This window comes from Triticum dicoccoides, chromosome 6B (assembly GCF_002162155.2).
Source record: "Triticum dicoccoides isolate Atlit2015 ecotype Zavitan chromosome 6B, WEW_v2.0, whole genome shotgun sequence".
Taxonomy (NCBI): Eukaryota; Viridiplantae; Streptophyta; class Magnoliopsida; order Poales; family Poaceae; genus Triticum; species Triticum dicoccoides.
Window position 1 is genome coordinate 455,711,346 of NC_041391.1, and position 17,624 is coordinate 455,728,969.

The window sequence follows — 17,624 nt, forward strand, 5'->3', positions numbered from 1 at the left end:
TATTACTTGAAGACCAAACAAGAGCAGCTTGGTTACTTGATAGAATCAACTCTGAGGATTGAGAAAGGGTTGGCCACCCTAACTCAAGACCAGGAGAGCCTGGAAAGAATCATGGAACAAAAATTCTATGATCTAGATGTCAAGGTAACTGAGATTCAGTCAGTTGTGGAGCAGCTGAAGGATGACATGCAGGAGAGGAAGGGCAAGACAACCACCAATGTGTTTGCCAGAGTGCCCAGAGCCCAGAGGTCAGTTGCAGTTCCAGTGACAGACACTAGAGCAACAACTTCAGCACAAGCTATTGCCCCTTCAGTTCCAACGCAACCAGCTCTAGCACCAACTCCTCCAGCACCATCCACTTCAACTGAAGCCTTCGTCCAAGGAGCCATCTCTACACCACCACCAGAAGATCAAGCCTGAGAGTCGATCTAGCACTATGCATTTTCTATGAACTTTTTTGTAACTTGTTGCCAAAGGGGGAGAAAAATGTATAGATCATAGGCTTCGAGAGAGAGAGAGTGTTGCTTTTATTCTCTCTTGCTTTATTTGGTGGTTTTTCAAACTTTGTTTGCTTTTGGTTGAGATACTACGCTTGTGAGACATTGATGATCATGTGTTTGATCATAAGCTACACTTATGCATGTTTGATATTATCCTATCTATCTTATGTGATCACTCACTATGCTTGGTGATGAGTGCATGTATCCATTGTTTATTATTTTGAGCGCATGAGTACCAAGATGTATGTGACATGGAAGAGTAACCCATGAACCTAATTCATTGTGCATTTGCAGTTCAAAGCAAATCTAAAACTATGCACAAATTTAGGGGGAGCTCTTGCTTATCACATACTTCTCAAAGCGACGATGTTATTCAATCTTATTATCATTTGTCGAAGCTTTGATCTATATGTTGTCATCAATTACCAAAAAGGGGGAGATCGAAAGTGCAACTATCCCTAGGTGGTTTTGGTAATTCATAACAACATATAGCTCATTGACTAATGCTATTCCAAGACTGTTATTTCAGGAAAGCTCAATGAATGGCATGGCATCGATGATGAAGGTGGATCCCTCAAAATACTAAGGACAAAGGATTGGCTCAAGCTCAAAAGCTCAAGACTCTTCATTTTACATTTTAGTGATCCAAGATCACATTGAGTCTATAGGAAAAGCCAATACTATCAAGGAGGGATGAGGTGTTGCTTAATACGCCTCTTGCTTCAATGTGCTTAGTGATATACTCCAAAACCCTCAACTACTTTCCCACATCCACAAATGACCTAAACCCAAAGACAAAATCGCTCACACCGAAACTTCCTATCCGGCGCTACCGATTCCAAAAGGCATAACCACTGCCACAAAACCTAAGCAAATCGGTCTTACCGATAGGGATCTCGGTCTCACCGAGATGGGGTTGCAATCTCTCTGTTTCCCTTCGTACCGTTTCGGTCTAACCGAAGTGAGCGATCGATCCCACCGAGATTGCAATGTAAACTCTCTGTTTCCTTTTTGTAACATTTCGGTCTCACCGAAAAGAGCAAATCGGTCCCACCGAGTTTACCTGACCAACTCTCTGGAAAGCTTATTACCAAATCGGTCTCGCCGAGTTTGTGTAATCGGTCTTACCGAGATTACGTTATGCCCTAACCCTAACCGAATCAATCTCACCGAGATGCATGTCGGCCCCACCGAAAATCAGTAACGGTCACTAGGTTTACTAAATCGGTCCGATCGAGTTTAACAATTTGGTCCAACCGAGTTTGGTAAATTGTGTGTAATGGTTAGATTTTGTGTGGAGGCTATATATACCCCTCCACCTCCTCTTCATTTGTGGAGAGAGCCATCAGAACAAACCTACACTTCCAACTTACCATTTCTGAGAGAGAACCACCTACTCATGTGTTGAGGCCAAGATATTCCATTCCTACCATATGAATCTTGATCTCTAGCCTTCCCCAAGTTGCTTTCCACTCAAATCTTCTTTCCACTAGATCCCAAACCTATGAGAGAGAGTTGGGGATTCTATCATTTCAAGCACAAGAGCAAGGAGTTCATCATCAATGCACCATTTGTTACTTCTTGGAGAGTGGTGTCTCCTAGATTGGCTAGGTGTCACTTGGGAGCCTCCGACAAGATTGTGGAGTTGAACCAAGGAGTTTGTAAGGGCAAGGAGATCGCCTACTTCGTGAAGATCTACCGCTCGTGAGGCAAGTCCTTCATGGGCGACGGCCATGGTGGGATAGACAAGGTTGCTTCTTCGTGGACCCTTCGTGGGTGGAGCCCTCCGTGGACTCGCACATCCGTTACCCTTCGTGGGTTGAAGTCTCCATCAACGTGGATGTACAATAGCACCACCTATCGGAACCACGCCAAAAACATATGTGTCTCCAATTACGTTTGAATCCTCCAAACCCTTCCCTTTACTTTCTTGCAAGTTGCATGCTTTAATTTCCGCTGCCTATATACTCTTTGCATGCTTGCTTGAATTGTGTGATGATTGCTTGACTTGTCCTAAAGTAGCTAAAATCTGCCAAACTCTAAAACTAGGAAAAGGTTAAGTTTTTATTGGTCAAGTAGTCTAATCACCCCCCCTATAGACATACTTCAAGGTCCTACAAAGGTGCATGCCAGTCGGTGGAATCACTCTCATGTGTGTGGACATGTAAGGTTGGTCCAAGCCGCTTCATCCCACAATGCCGTCGAATCAAAATAAGACATTGATGAGAAGGAATTTTAACATCACCACACACAACTCCTTTGTGTTCTACTCGTGCATATCATCTATGCATAGACCTGGAAAATGATGCCACTGTTGGGGAACGTTGCATGGAAAACAAAAACAATTCTACGCACACGCAAGATCTATCCATGGCGATGTATAGCTACGAGAGGAGGAGAGCACCTACATGCCCTTGTAGATTGCTAAGCGGAAGCATTTATCAATGTGGTTGATGTAGTCGTACACCTTCATGATCCGCCACGATAAACTACCAAACATACGGCACCTCCACGTTCAGCACACATTCGGCTTGATGACATCCTTGCCTTCTTGATCCAGTAAGAGAGACAAATTAGTAGATGAGTTCCGGCAGCATGATGGTGTGGTGACGGTGGTGGTGAAACTATTCCACAGGGCTTCGCCAAGCACTACCGACGTGGACAAAGGATGAACTAGAACTACAGGGAGAGGGGACGCCCCACACGGCTTGGGGATCGTGGTGTGTCTAGCCCCCTCATCTCCTCACATATATATACAGGTGGGGGGTGGAGAGGCACCCCTAGGGGCGCCCCAAGGGAGCCGGTGGCCGCCCTCGGCTCCTGCCCTAGGTGCACCCCCCGCCTTTCCTTCCTATGGTGCAAGGGAGAAGGCAGGAGGGGAGGCTCCCCCTTACCTTTTTTCATGTGGAAGAGTAGGTAAGAGGGGGCAGGCCATCTTCCCTTCCTTCCCTGGGGCCGGAGCCATGCGGTGGGGCGCGCTAGCCCCTTGTGGGCTGGTGTGCTACCTCCCCTTGGCCCATTTAGGCCCAATAACTCTCGTGGCCTTCCCAGAACCCCTTCTGGTGATCCGATAAATACCTGGTGTGTTCCGAAACCTTTTCAGAGACCAAACAATATCATCCTATATATCAACCTTTACCTCTGGACCATTCCAGAGCTCCTCCTCATGTCTGTGATCTCATCCGGGATTCCAAACAACATTCAGTCACCAAATCACATAACTCATATAATATTATATCATCAACAAACGTTAAGCATGCAGACCCTTCCCCTGTCAATAACCAATAGTGAGACCTGCATGCCCAAATTGGTTCCTACATATTCTATGAAGATCTTTATCGGTCAAACCTTTATGACAATATATGTAGTTCCCTTTGTTTGTCGGTATGTTACTTGCCCGAGATTCAATCGCCGGTATCTCCATACCTAGTTCAATCTCGTTATCGGCAAGTCTCTTTACTCGTTCTGTAATATATCTTCTTGTAACTAACTCCTTGGTCACTTTGCTTGCAACCTTCTTGTGATGTTGTATTACCGAGAGGGCCCAGAGATACCTCTCTGTCATATGGAGTGACAAATCCGAATCTTGATCCATGCCAACTCAACAAACACCTTAGGAGATACCTGTAGAGCACCTGTATGATCATCCAGTTATGTTGTGACGTTTAATAGCACACAAGGTATTCCTCCGGTATCCAGGAGTTGCATGATCTCATGGTTGAAGGAATATGTATTTAACATTTAAGAAAGCAGTAGCAAAAACTGAACGATTATATGCTATACTAACGGATGGGTCTTGTCCATCACATCATTCTCCTAATGATGTGATCCTGTTATCAAGTGACAAAATATGCGTAGGGTTAGTAAACCTTAACCATCTTTTGATCAATGAGCTAGTCTAGTAGAGGCTCACTAGGGACACGGTATTTGTTTATGTATCTACACATGTATTTAAGTTTCCAGTCAATACAATTCTAGCATGAATAATAAACATTTATCATGATTAAGGAAATATAATAATAACCACTTTATTATTGCCTCTAGGGCTGATACGTCTTCGTCGTATCTACTTTTCCAAACTTTTTTGCCCTTGTTCTGGACTCTAACTTGCATGATCTGAATGGAACTAACCCGGACTGCCATGGTGTTATTTTTGTGCAGACTAAAAAGTTCTCGGAACGTCCTGAAACTTCACGGAGATAAGTTTTGGAATTAATAAAAAATATTGGCGAAATAATCAAGTGAAGGGGGGCCACACCCTGGCCAAAAGGGTGGGGGGAGCCCACCCCCTTAGGGCGCGCCCTCCAACCTTGTGGGCCCCTTGGACCTCCACCGACCTCAACTTCAACTCCATATATTCACGTTCGAGCAGAAAAAAATCAGAGAGAAGGATTCATCGCGTTTTATGAAACAGAGCCGCCGCCAAGCCCCATTCTTCCTCGGGAAGGAAAATCTAGAGTCCGTTTAGGGCTCCGGAGAGGGAATCTGTCGCCATCATCATCATCAACCATCCTCCATCACCAATTTCATGATGCTCACCGCCATGCGTGAGTAATCCCATCGTAGGCTTGCTGGACCGTGATGGGTTGGATGAGATTTACCATGTAATCGAGTTAGTTTTGTTATGGTTTGATCCCTAGTATTCACTATGTTCTAAGGTTGATGTTGCTATGACTTTGCTATGCTTAATGCTTGTCGCTAGGGCCCGAGTGCCATGATTTTAGATCTCAACCTATTATGTTTTCATGAATATATTTGTGTTCTTGATTCGATATTGCAAGTTATAGTCACCTACTACGTGTTATGTTCCGGCAACCCCGGGGTGACAATAGTCGGGACCACTCCCAGTGATGACCGTAGTTTGAGGAGTTCATGTATTCACTAAGTGCTAATGCTTTGGTCCGGTACTCTATTAAAAGGAGGCCTTAATATCCCTTAGTTTCAATTAGGACCCCGTTGCCACGGGAGGGTAGGACAAAAGATGACATGCAAGTTCTTTTCCATAAGCACGTATGACTATATTCGGAATACATGCGTACATTTTATTGATGAATTGGAGCTAGTTCTGTGTCACCCTATGTTATAACCATTGCATGATGAATGACATCCAACATAATTATCCATTATTGATCCATTGAATACGAGCTTTTCACATATTGATCTTTGGTTCATTACTTCTCTGTTGCCACTGTTATGATTGCTACAAAACTGCTACTGTTACTTTTGCCACCTCTACCGCTACTTCCATACTACTTTGCTACTAAATACTTTCCTGCAGATATTAAGTCTTTCAGGTGTGGTTGAATTGACAACTCAGCTGCTAATACTTGAGAATATTCTTTGGCTCCCCTTGTGTCGAATCAATAAATTTGGGTTGAATACTCTACCCTCAAAAACTGTTGTGATCCCCTATACTTGTGGGTTATCAAGACTTTTTTCTGGCACAATTGCTGGGGAACATAGATCTATTCTTTGAGTCACTTGGATATTATATTTGTTGATCACTATGAGGAATTCAAAAGATCAAAGAACCAAGATTTTTCCCTCAACTACGAGGGGAGGTAAGGAACTGCCATCTACCTCTGCACTTGATTCACCTTCTGTTTTGAGTAAACTTGCGACGCCTACACCTCATATTGATTCTGATATGTCGCATGTTATTGATGATGCCGCTTCTGCTATGCATGATGCTTATGATGATACTACTTCTATGCTTGATAATACTGTGCCACTAGGTGAATTTCTTGATGAACAACTTGCTAGGGTTAGAGAGAATGAAGTTACTAAAACAGATGATATTGTTGAAAATGATGATTATGATTCTCCCCCTAGATATGAATTGCATGTTTTACCTGAGGGTTATGTTATGGATGAAGAAACTGCTAGAGACTTCTTTGCTTGCAATGATACAGAGGATCTTAAGAAATTGGTAGCTAAGCTGAAAGAAAAGTCCTTGAATGCTAGAATGAAATATGATCCCGCTTTTGCTACTTCACCTATCTTTGTTACTGATAAGGATCATGAATTCTCTGTCGATGCTGAGTTAATTACTTTGGTTGAATCTGATCCTTTTCATGGTTATGAATCTGAAACCACTGTGGCACATCTTACTAAATTAAATGATATAGCCACCCTATTTGCTCATGTGGAAAAAATTTGCTATTACTATATTCTTAAGTTGTTTCCTTTCTCATTAAAGGGTGATGCTAGGATATGGTTTAATTCTCTTGATCATGGTTGTGTGCGTAGTCCCCAGGATATGATTTATTACTTCTCTCAAAAATATTTCCCCGCTCATAAGAAACAAGCTGCCTTACGAGAAATATTTAACTTTTTGCAAATTGAGAGTATCCCACAAGCTTGGGGGAGGCTTCTCCAATTACTTAATGCTTTGCTCGATCATCCTCTCAAGAAAAATAAAATACTTGATATCTTTTATAATGGACTAACCGATGCTTCCAGAGACAACCTAGGTAGTTGTGCTAGTTGTGTTTTCTGGGAAAGAACTGTTGAGAAAGTTGAATTGCTATTGAATAATATATTGAGTAATGATAATGACTGGACACTTACTGAACCAACTCCGAAGAAAAGGGGTATTCTATTTCTTAGTCCTAAAGATATGCAAGCGGCCAAGAAATCTATGAAAGAAAAAGGTATTAAAGCTGGAGATGTTAAGAATCTATCGCCTTTTGAAGAAATACATGGTCTTGATAACCCGACACAGATAGTAGGGGTAAAATCTCTCCATAGATTTGATGAAGGTGATATTCCTCATAACAAGTATGCTAGTCAATGCTTGGGTGAGTTTGATAATTTTATTGTTAAACAAGAAAACTTCAATGCTTATGTTAGTACACAATTGAAATGTAATGCTTACATGCTTGACCACTTGGGTGATTATATGAGTAGAACTATTAATGATATTCAGCTTATTGGTAAACATGCTTCCATGGTTACAACTCAAGTAGAACAAGTACTTAAGGCACAAGATGATTTGCTTAATGAGTTAAATAAAAAGAACAATGATAATGATGTCAGGGTTATGACTAGAGGTGGTAAAATGACCCGGGAACCTTTGTATCCTGAGGGTCATCCTAAGAGAGTTGAGCAAGATACTCAGAGAACTAATACTGATGCATCTAGTCCTTCTAATAAAAAGAAAAAGAAAACTAATAGGACTTTGCATGCTAGTGAATCTGTTATAGATACACCTGAGAATCCTAATGATATTTCTATTTCTGATGCTGAGACACAATCTGGTGATGAACATGAACCTAGTGATAATGTTAATAAGGATGTTCATGTTGATGCTCAACCTAGTAATGATAATGATGTAGAGATTGAACCTGCTGTTGATCTTGATAACCCACAATCAAAGAATCAACATTATGATAAGAGAGACTTTGTTGCTAGGAAATATGGTAAAGAAAGAGAACCATGGGTTCAGAAACCCATGCCCTTTCCTCCTAAGCCATCCAAGAAAAAGGATGCTGAGGATTTTGAGCGCTTTGCTGAAATTATTAGACCTATCTTTTTGCGTATGCATTTAACTGATATGCTTAAAATGCCTCCTTATGCTCAGTATATGAAAGAAATTGTTACTAATAAAAGAAATATATCAGAAGCTGAAATTTCCACCATGCTTGCTAATTATACTTTTATGGGTGGAATACCAAAGAAACTTGGAGATCCGGGAGTACCAACTATACCATGCTCCATTAAAAGAAACTATGTTAAAACTACTTTATGTGATCTTGGAGCTGGTGTTAGTGTTATGCCTTTCTCTTTGTATCGTAGACTTGAATTTAATAAGTTGATACCTACTGAAATTTCTTTGCAAATGGCTGATAAATCGACTACTATATATGCCCATCGGTATTTGTGAGGATGTGCATGTTGTGGTTGCAAACGTTACTATCTTGATGGACTTTGTTATTCTTGGTATTCCTGAGGACGACAGTATGTCGATCATCCTTGGTAGAACCTTTTTGAATATTGCAGGGGCTGTTATTGATCGCAACAAAGGCAATGTCACTTTTCATGTTAATGCTAATGAGCATACGGTGCACTTTTCGCAGAAACAACCTCAAGTTCATAGTATCATATCTATTGGAAAATTTTCAACTATTACTGTTGGAGGTTTTAAATTTCCTCTTCCTACAGTCAAAAAGAAGTATAATATTCTTATTGTTGGGGACATGCATATCCCCATTGAGGTAACCTAGTGTTATTCGAAAGTTCTCCGGTTTCATGTCATTCAGAAGAAGTTTGTTAATAAGACTTGATCAACCTTGTTAATGGATTCCTTTTGATGAGCATGAGATGGATGAATTTAGAAAGCACAACTCTCTGTATCCATTTTTTATCTTCTATTATTTAGAATAGCAAAAGGGCCAATGCGTTGCAACGGGAGAAAAGAATACCACATGCTCTTAATTTATAAAAACTGTCTATATAATCTGAGTATTTATAGCTACGGCCCAAGCAAAGATGGTCTTTGCCTACAAAAATGCAAGTTCAAGATTCCACATGCATGTCTTCTATTTAAACACGACTTGCATGTAGATTTAATACGTACAAAGAAACGGGCAAGTGATCTTCAATTTCATTTGCAATCCTGATTTAGCTGACATGTTCATCCACAATCCGGATCAGTACTGATATGAAAGAAAGACGGATAATGCATTATTGATTAAGATTGCACCCTAGAAAGTATTTTTTAAGGTTAACAGGTAAAATAACATCATATTCAGATTCTATATATTTTTCTAATCAAATTCCATATATAACGTGTTAAATTTGGAGTTACAATTTAGAAGATATGAGTATTTTAGAAAAGATTTAATATGTACTGCAGGTTTAATGTCAGAAACATTAGGGGGTTTTCTATAAAATAGCATGATAGACTAAGAATACCTATTTCTTTTATTAGTAGGTATAGATTATATAAAGCAAAAATAGCATTTTCTGTCTATTTTCTAAATCATCCATGCAATAAAAAATGTCCCAAAAATAAAAGTTCTCCAAATGCCCTGAAAATTTAGTATGATTATTTTTAGAATATTTTAGAATTTCTGGAACTTAGAACACACCAGGGGGCCTCACCAGCTGGCCACAAGGGTGGAGGGCGCGCCCCCTAACCTCGTGGGCCCCATGTGCCCCCTCCACTTATTCCAGCACCTATCCACTCCTTCCTCTAGAAAAAATCACTCCATAGCTCAAACTCGTGTTCTTGCTCGTTTTGCTACCATTTTCGATCTCCTTACTCAAAGCTCCAATCACAAAACTTCTTTGGGGGATTGTTCTTCAGTATGTGACTCCTCTAGTGGTCCAATTAGTTTTTGTTCTAGTGCTCTATTTATTGCACATTTTGGCTGCCTTGGTAACCATGTTCTTGAGCTTGCATGTCAAATTTATATGGTCCAAAGTAGTTTTGATGCATGATATAGCCTCTAGGCACTTGTGGGACTAGTTGCTATCAATTTTATCGAGTTTGGTTCACTTTTATTTTGAGTCACTAAAAATTTCAGAGATTTCCAGAGAAAGAAAATGATGAGGAGATTGTTGAGAGGCTCCTCGAGCCGTGGTTCGAAGGAAAAATAAAATGAGGAGAAGGAAAGGCCCAAGTATAATCTTCCTCACGCGGCGGAGATTTGACCGTGTGAATGGCCTTGTGATGCATTCTTACAAGCAGCTAAGATTTATGATGATTTCTATTATTTGGCTGGGAATGCAGGCATCACCGACTTCCTCCTCGACCAGTGTGATGAGTATATCCTACTCACTAATCCTTTCGTGCAAAATTTTCATTTTCATGCTAGGAGATAACCAACCACAGTAGATTTTCAATTATATGATGAGTACAAAGAAATGACGCTTTTATGACTTTTGTGAGGTTTGTAAATTACCTTATGAAGGTAGTGTCGAGGAACCACATCCTAGTGATGTCGAAGGTTTTATTCATGAAATCACCGTAGGGGAAAACAGAGGAGTGTCGGGAGCAAGGGTGGCTAGTATTCATTTCCCTGTTTTACGCTATTGCTCATTATTTGCTAGGAGATGTTTAATTGGTTGTGGAGGGAGTGGAGGCCTTAGTGGCCCTGACCTCGCCATTTTAGTTTGGGTCCTATGGTCGCTAAACGGTTAAGTTTAAACCATACAAAGGGTCCTATTTTTTGGTGGTATCTTTGCCTCCCGCCTTGTTAGACGCTTCGACATACCCATTAGGCATTATGAGAAAGAGGAGAAATTGCTACCCAATATATATTTAGATTATGACAGCATGGTAGCACATAAGTTTATTCGCTATGATGAGGGAAAGAGACTCATTTATAACTTGATATTTAGTGAGGATATTTTTCAGATTATTACCTTGCCTGCACCTAGTTTGTTCGATATTCATTCAGGCAGGTACTTTGTTTTGCCCGCGGACATTCATGCATACTGGGAGGGGACACAATCCCCACCTCCTGAGCCAGAACCATCACATGATCCGTATCAGGAGTCTATTTATCAGTGGGATCCACAGGAGCTCGCTAACTAGTGGAACCCCCAGGATCCTCCTCAGTACACCGGAGAGGGCTACGTTGATCCATGGGCGTAGACCAACTTAGGCCAAAAGCCTAAGCTTGGGGGAGTACATATTTCTCACCGACATTACATTCATGTTCACACACTCATTTGAGTTATCGGTGTTCATACTTTTTCATTGTATTATCCATGTTAGTTCATTTCTTTTTCCCACTTTCTTCTCGTGTGTTTGAAAAATAACCTTAAGAAAAACCAAAAAATATTAGTTGTAGTTAGTTTACTTTATATGCATGCTTAGTTGTAGTATTAAAAGAAAACCCAAAAAGATTTTTCGTTCTTCTTTTGCTTGTTGGGAGATTTCCCATGTAAATAGTTTTTCTCGTTCTTGTTTCTCTTCCTTCAGAAAAACAAAAACTCCAAAAATATTTCAGTGTGTTTCTTTGAAATTCTTTTATTTTCTTTGGGGGTCGAGAGGAGAAGACCACGATGAAAATTGTTGAGTGGCTCTCATATGCATTATTGTTGATCTAACAAAGAGCCCATATTACCTTGTCTTCTCCTTTGAATAAATGTTTGCAAATTCCAGCTTAGTCCAATGCACATGCACTATTATTATTTATCCACACCATTTGGTCGTGCAAGTGAAAGGCAATAATGACAATATGTGATGAAATGATTGAGACGAGGAAAAACTGGTACGAACTCGACCTATCTTGTTTTTGTAAATATGATTAGTTCATCATTATTGATTCAGCCTATTATGAATGAAACATGTTTGCAATGACAATTTGAGATTGTAGCTACTCATGCCATGCTTAATTAGCTAGGAGCTTATAATGGTTTATCTTGCGTGCCAACATGAAAATTAAAATGGTTGTGATGTAGTATGATAGGATGGTATCCTCCTTTGAATGATTCGAGTGGCTTGACTTGGCACATGTTCACGCATGTAGTTGAAACAAAATCAACATAGCCTCTACGATATTTATGTTCATGGTGATTTATATCCTACTCATGCTTGCACTCAATGTTGGTTAATCTCAATGCATGTTTATGACTGTTGTCACTCTCTAGTTGGTCACTTCCTAGTCTGTTTCTAGCCTTCACTTGTACTAAGAAGGAATACTGCTTGTGCATCCACTTCTATAAACGCAAAGTTGTTCCATATGAGTCCACCATACCTTCCTATATGCGGTATTTACCTGCCGTTCCAAGTAAATTTGCAAATGCCAAACTCTAAACCTTCAAATTAAATTCTGTTTTGTATGCCCGAATCGCTCATGTACCAACTAGGGCTGTCAATATATTCCATTCTAGGTGGGTTATTCTCACGATGAGTGGACTTCGCTCATCATTCACGAGAAAATGGCTGGTAACCAGGATGCCCAGTCCCATGCTCAAATCAAATCAAAATAATTGCAGACAAAACTCCCCCAGGATTGTTGTTAGTTGGACGGTACACGTTGTTTTGGACCAGCCGTGGAGTGTGCTTGTTGGTGGTAGGGGAGTATAACTTTACCATTCTATTCGGAAACTGCCTATAATGTATGTAGCATGGAAGATACCGAGATCTCTTAGTTGTTATGTTGACAATGAAAGCATGTGGCTCAAAATATTATTTACCTTTATTTTAAAAGTCGAGCTCTGGCACCTCTACAAATCCCTGCTTCCCTCTGCGAAGGGCCTATCTATTTACTTTTATTGTTGAGTCATCATCCTCTTATAAAAAGCACTAGTTAGAGAGCACCACTTTCATTTGTATGCATTGTTATTAATTTATATTGAGTATGACTGTGACTGGATCTCTTTTACCATGAATTACAATGTCTAGTCAGTCCTTGATCTTCAGGGGTGCTCTGCATTTATGTTTTGCAGTCTCAGAAAGGGCTAGCGAGATACCATCTGGTTATATCATATCATGATTGTTTTGAGAAAGTGTTGTCATCCGAGATTTATCATTATTACTCACTAGTTGATTATGTCATTGGCCTGAGTAAATGTGAGACCTAAAAGTTATTGTGAATATGGTTGGTTCATGATCTTTGCTGAAAACTTGAATGTTGGCTTTACATATTTGCAACAACAAGATCAAACAGAGTTTGTAAATGTTTTTCTTTATCACTTTTAGTATGTCAACTGAATTGCTTGAGGACAAGCAATGGGTTAAGCTTGGGGGAGTTGATACGTCTCCGTCATATCTACTTTTCCAAACTCTTTTGCCCTAGTTTTGGACTCTAACTTGCATGATTTGAATGGAACTAACCCGGACTGCCGCTGTTTTCCGCAGAATTGTCATGGTTTTATTTTTGTGCAGAATAAAAAGTTCTCGGAATGTCCTGAAAATTCACGGAGATAAGTTTTGGAATTAATAAAAAAAATTGGCAAAAGAATCAAGTGAAGGGGGCCCACACCCTGGCCAAAAGGGTGGGGGCCGCGCCATCCGACCTTGTGGCCCCCCTGGACCTCCACCGACCTGGACTCCAACTCCATACACTCACGTTTAGGGAGAAAAAAAATCAAAGATAAGGATTCATCGCGTTTTACGATACAGAGCCGCCGCCAAGCCCCATTCTTCCTCGGGAGGGCAGATCTGGAGTCCGTTAGGGGCTCCAGAGAGGGGAATCCGTCGCCATCATCATCATCAACCATCCTCCAACACCAATTTCATGATGCTCACCGCCGTGCGTGAGTAATCCCATCGTAGGCTTGCTGGACCTTGATGGGTTGGATGAGATGTACCATGTAATCGAGTTAGTTTTGTTAGGGTTTGATCCCTAGTGCCCACTATGTTCTAAGATTGATGTTGCTATGACTTTGCTATGCTTAATGCTTGTTACTAGGTCCCGACTGCCATGATTTCAGATCTGAACCTATTATGTTTTCATGAATATATTTTTGTTATTGATCCGATATTGCAAATTATAGTCACCTACTACGTGTTATGATCCGGCAACCCCGGAGTGACAATAGTCGGGACCACTCCTGGTGATGACCATAGATTTAGGAGTTCATATATTCACTAAGTGCTAATGCTTTGGTCCGGTAGTCTATTAAAAGGAGGCCTTAATATCCCTTAGTTTCCATTAGGACCCCCCTGCCACGGGAGGGTAGGACAAAAGATGTCATGCAAGTTCTTTTCCATAAGCACATATGACTATATTCGGAATACATGCCAAAATTATATCGATGAATTGGAGCTAGTTCTATGTCACCCTATGTTATAACCGTTGCATGATGAATGCCATCTGACATAATTATCCATTATTGATCCATTGCCTACGAGCTTTTCACATATTGATCTTTGCTTCATTACTTCTCCATTGCCACTGTTATGATTGCTACAAAACTGCTACTGTTACTTTTGCCACCTCTACCGCTACTTCCATACTACTTTGCTACTAAATACTTTCCTGCAGATATTAAGTCTTTCAGGTGTGGTTGAATTGACAACTCAGCTGCTAATACTTGAGAATATTATTTGGCTCCCCTCGTGTCGAAACAATAAATTTGGGTTTAATACTCTACCCTCGAAAACTGTTGTGATCCCCTATACTTGTGGGTTATCAAGGGCATATTTCCAACACTTTCCAAACAAATTGGACTCACGTTCAAATTGGTCTGGAGGATTGAGATATTGACAAAAGAATCTGATGCTGCAGCAGAATCCGACTGAAACTACAAGTCCAAAGGTGTTGCATCACCTCCACTTGGGCCCATGGGCCTTGTATGACCCAGGGCTAGTTTTAGGCTGCCTTGGGACGTCCTGCCACCTCCTTGGCCGCCACTCCTTGCTCCTGTATAAGTAGATCAATCTAGTAGCTTTTTGTTTGGAATTTGTTTAGTTAAAAGTTAGCCATTGCAACTTCATGTACTTCGTTTGTGTCCAACGACTAGACCAAGGCCACTTAAGGATCCCCATCTTTATCAATACTTCATCTATATTTTCAATATTCGGATTACTTTTATAATATTCTTGCTTGTTCTTCGATTGCATGCAGGAATAGACCTTCGTGGTCATGCTGATTGTGCTTCTAGCATCGCTAGTAACCTCGGCAGATAGGTTTGGCGATTTCTAAGGCGCAATGATGTGCATGTTTGTAGTCGGATCGTCAAAGTCGACTCCACCAAATCGATAGCTATCATCTCATCGAAGGATTGGGACACCCACGCCTCTATAAAGTGGTATCAGTTTTCAAGTTGCTCGGTGAGAAGTTCTAGTTATCCCTACATTAGATTTATTTTCTTACATACTATACCAGAAAAAGCCATAAAAAGTTAGATCTGTTCATCCTTTGTCCAAGCTAGTCTTAGCCTTTACAATATTCTTTTCATTGCTTGCATAGTGTTGGTGCAACAGACCGGGGCCTGTTGCCCTGATTGTGCACAGGCATAAGATCAAGATTGAAGCATTAGAACAAGATGAACAAGAGACCAAGAGATTCAAAGCATCAACGAGCAGAACGGAAGGATCCAAGGCCAAGTCAGAGAAGCCAGATATCATCAAGAGAGAAGCCTCCCTTGCCGGGCAGGTGAGCCCGGCAAGGGGCGAGGCCACCCCCAGAAGGAGATGACCAAGGCGTCCCGCCAGGGCCTGCCAGGACTCGCGGAGACCAAATTACCTTACCAACTACTCCACCATGACCCACATCATCGATCAATGTGGTGTCAAGCCACAGAGTGATTAAGTGGCAACCATTCGCCACATGGCGGCCACTTCCTATCAAGGAAACCCACAGATGACACCCGTCCTATGACGTGTCGAACAAGCAGGCATGGAGCTGGCGAGATAGCCCGGCAAGCCTTGCCGGGCAACCAACGACATGACACTAAGCGGCGCATTACATGCGCACTGTCAGCCTGCAGAGTTAGGTATGATAGCACTATTTTCTATCATATCAGTGTCTAATGACTAAATTGCCACTATGGTGACCCCTTGACCTATAAAAGGATGCCCATGGCAACCGTTCGGGAGGTTAGAAAGTTAGATCACTCGCACCCCCGTACGGCTGTAGTCGCTACCGCACCGAGGCAACCCTTTTCGGGCAAGTGTACTATGCACCACCACCACTTTTCCACCATCAATCCACCAAAGCAGGAGTAGGGTTTTACGCCTCATAGTGGCCCAAACCTAGGTAAACCGCCAGTGTGATCTCTGTCATGCTGCCTCACATTGGTCTGCTCTTTGTGCAATGCAACTCCCCCCTGCCGAACCAGCAAGGGGTTGTCCTGGTCCCATAGGTGGTCGTGGTTTCCAGCGACATCTTTGGCGCGCCAGGTAGGGGGATCGCTTGCACGAACCTGAAGACGTAAGCAGCTGTAGGACCTTGAAGTATGTCTAGAGGGGGGTGATTAGACTACTTGACCAATTAAAAACTTAACCTTTTCCCAATTTTAGAGTTTGGCAGATTTTAGCTACTTTAGGACAAGTCAAGCAATCATCATACTATTCAAGCAAGCATGCAAAGAGTATATAGGCAGCGGAAATTAAAGCATGCAACTTGCAAGAAAGTAAAGGGAAGGGTTTGGAGGATTCAAACGCAATTGGAGACACGAATGTTTTTGGCATGGTTCCAATAGGTGGTGCTATCGTACATCCACGTTGATGGAGACTTCAACCCACGAAGGGTAACGGTTGCGCGAGTCCACGGAGGGCTCCACCCATGAAGGGTCCACGAAGAAGCAACCTTGTCTATCCCACCATGGCTGTCGCCCACGAAGGACTTGCCTCACTAGCGGTAGATCTTCACGAAGTAGGTGATCTCCTTGCCCTTACAAACTCCTTGGTTCAACTCCACAATCTTGTCGGAGGCTCCCAAGTGACACCTAGCCAATCTAGGAGACACCACTCTCCAAGAAGTAACAAATGGTGCATTGATGATGAACTCCTTGCTCTTGTGCTTCAAATGATAGTCTCCCCAACACTCAACTCTCTCTCATAGGTTTTGGATCTAGTGGAAAGAAGATTTGAGTGGAAAGCAACTTGGGGAAGGCTAGAGATCAAGATTCATATGGTAGGAATGGAATATCTTGGCCTCAACACATGAGTAGGTGGTTCTCTCTCAGAAATGGTAAGTTGGAAGTGTAGGTTTGTTCTGATGGCTCTCTCCATGAATGAAGAGGAGGTGGAGGGGTATATATAGCCTCCACACAAAATCTAACCATTACACACAATTTACCAAACTCGGTGGGACCGATTCAATAGACTCGGTCGGACCGATTTAGCAAACCTAGTGAACGTTAGGATTTTCGGTGGGACCGACATGCATCTCGGTGAGACCGATTCGGTTAGGGTTAGGGCATATCGTAATCTCGGTAAGACCGATTACACAAATTCGGTGAAACCGATTTGGTAATAAGCTGTCCAGAGAGTTGGTCAGGTAAACTCGGTGGGACCGATTTGCTCTTTTCGGTGAGACCGAAATGTTACAAAAGGGAAACAGAGAGTTTACATTGCAATCTCGGTGGCACCGATCGCTCACTTCGGTTAGACCGAAACGTTACGAAGGGAAATAGAGAGATTACAATCCCTCTCGGTGAGACCGAGATCCCTATCGGTAAGACCGATTTGCTTAGGGTTTGTGGCAGTGGCTATGA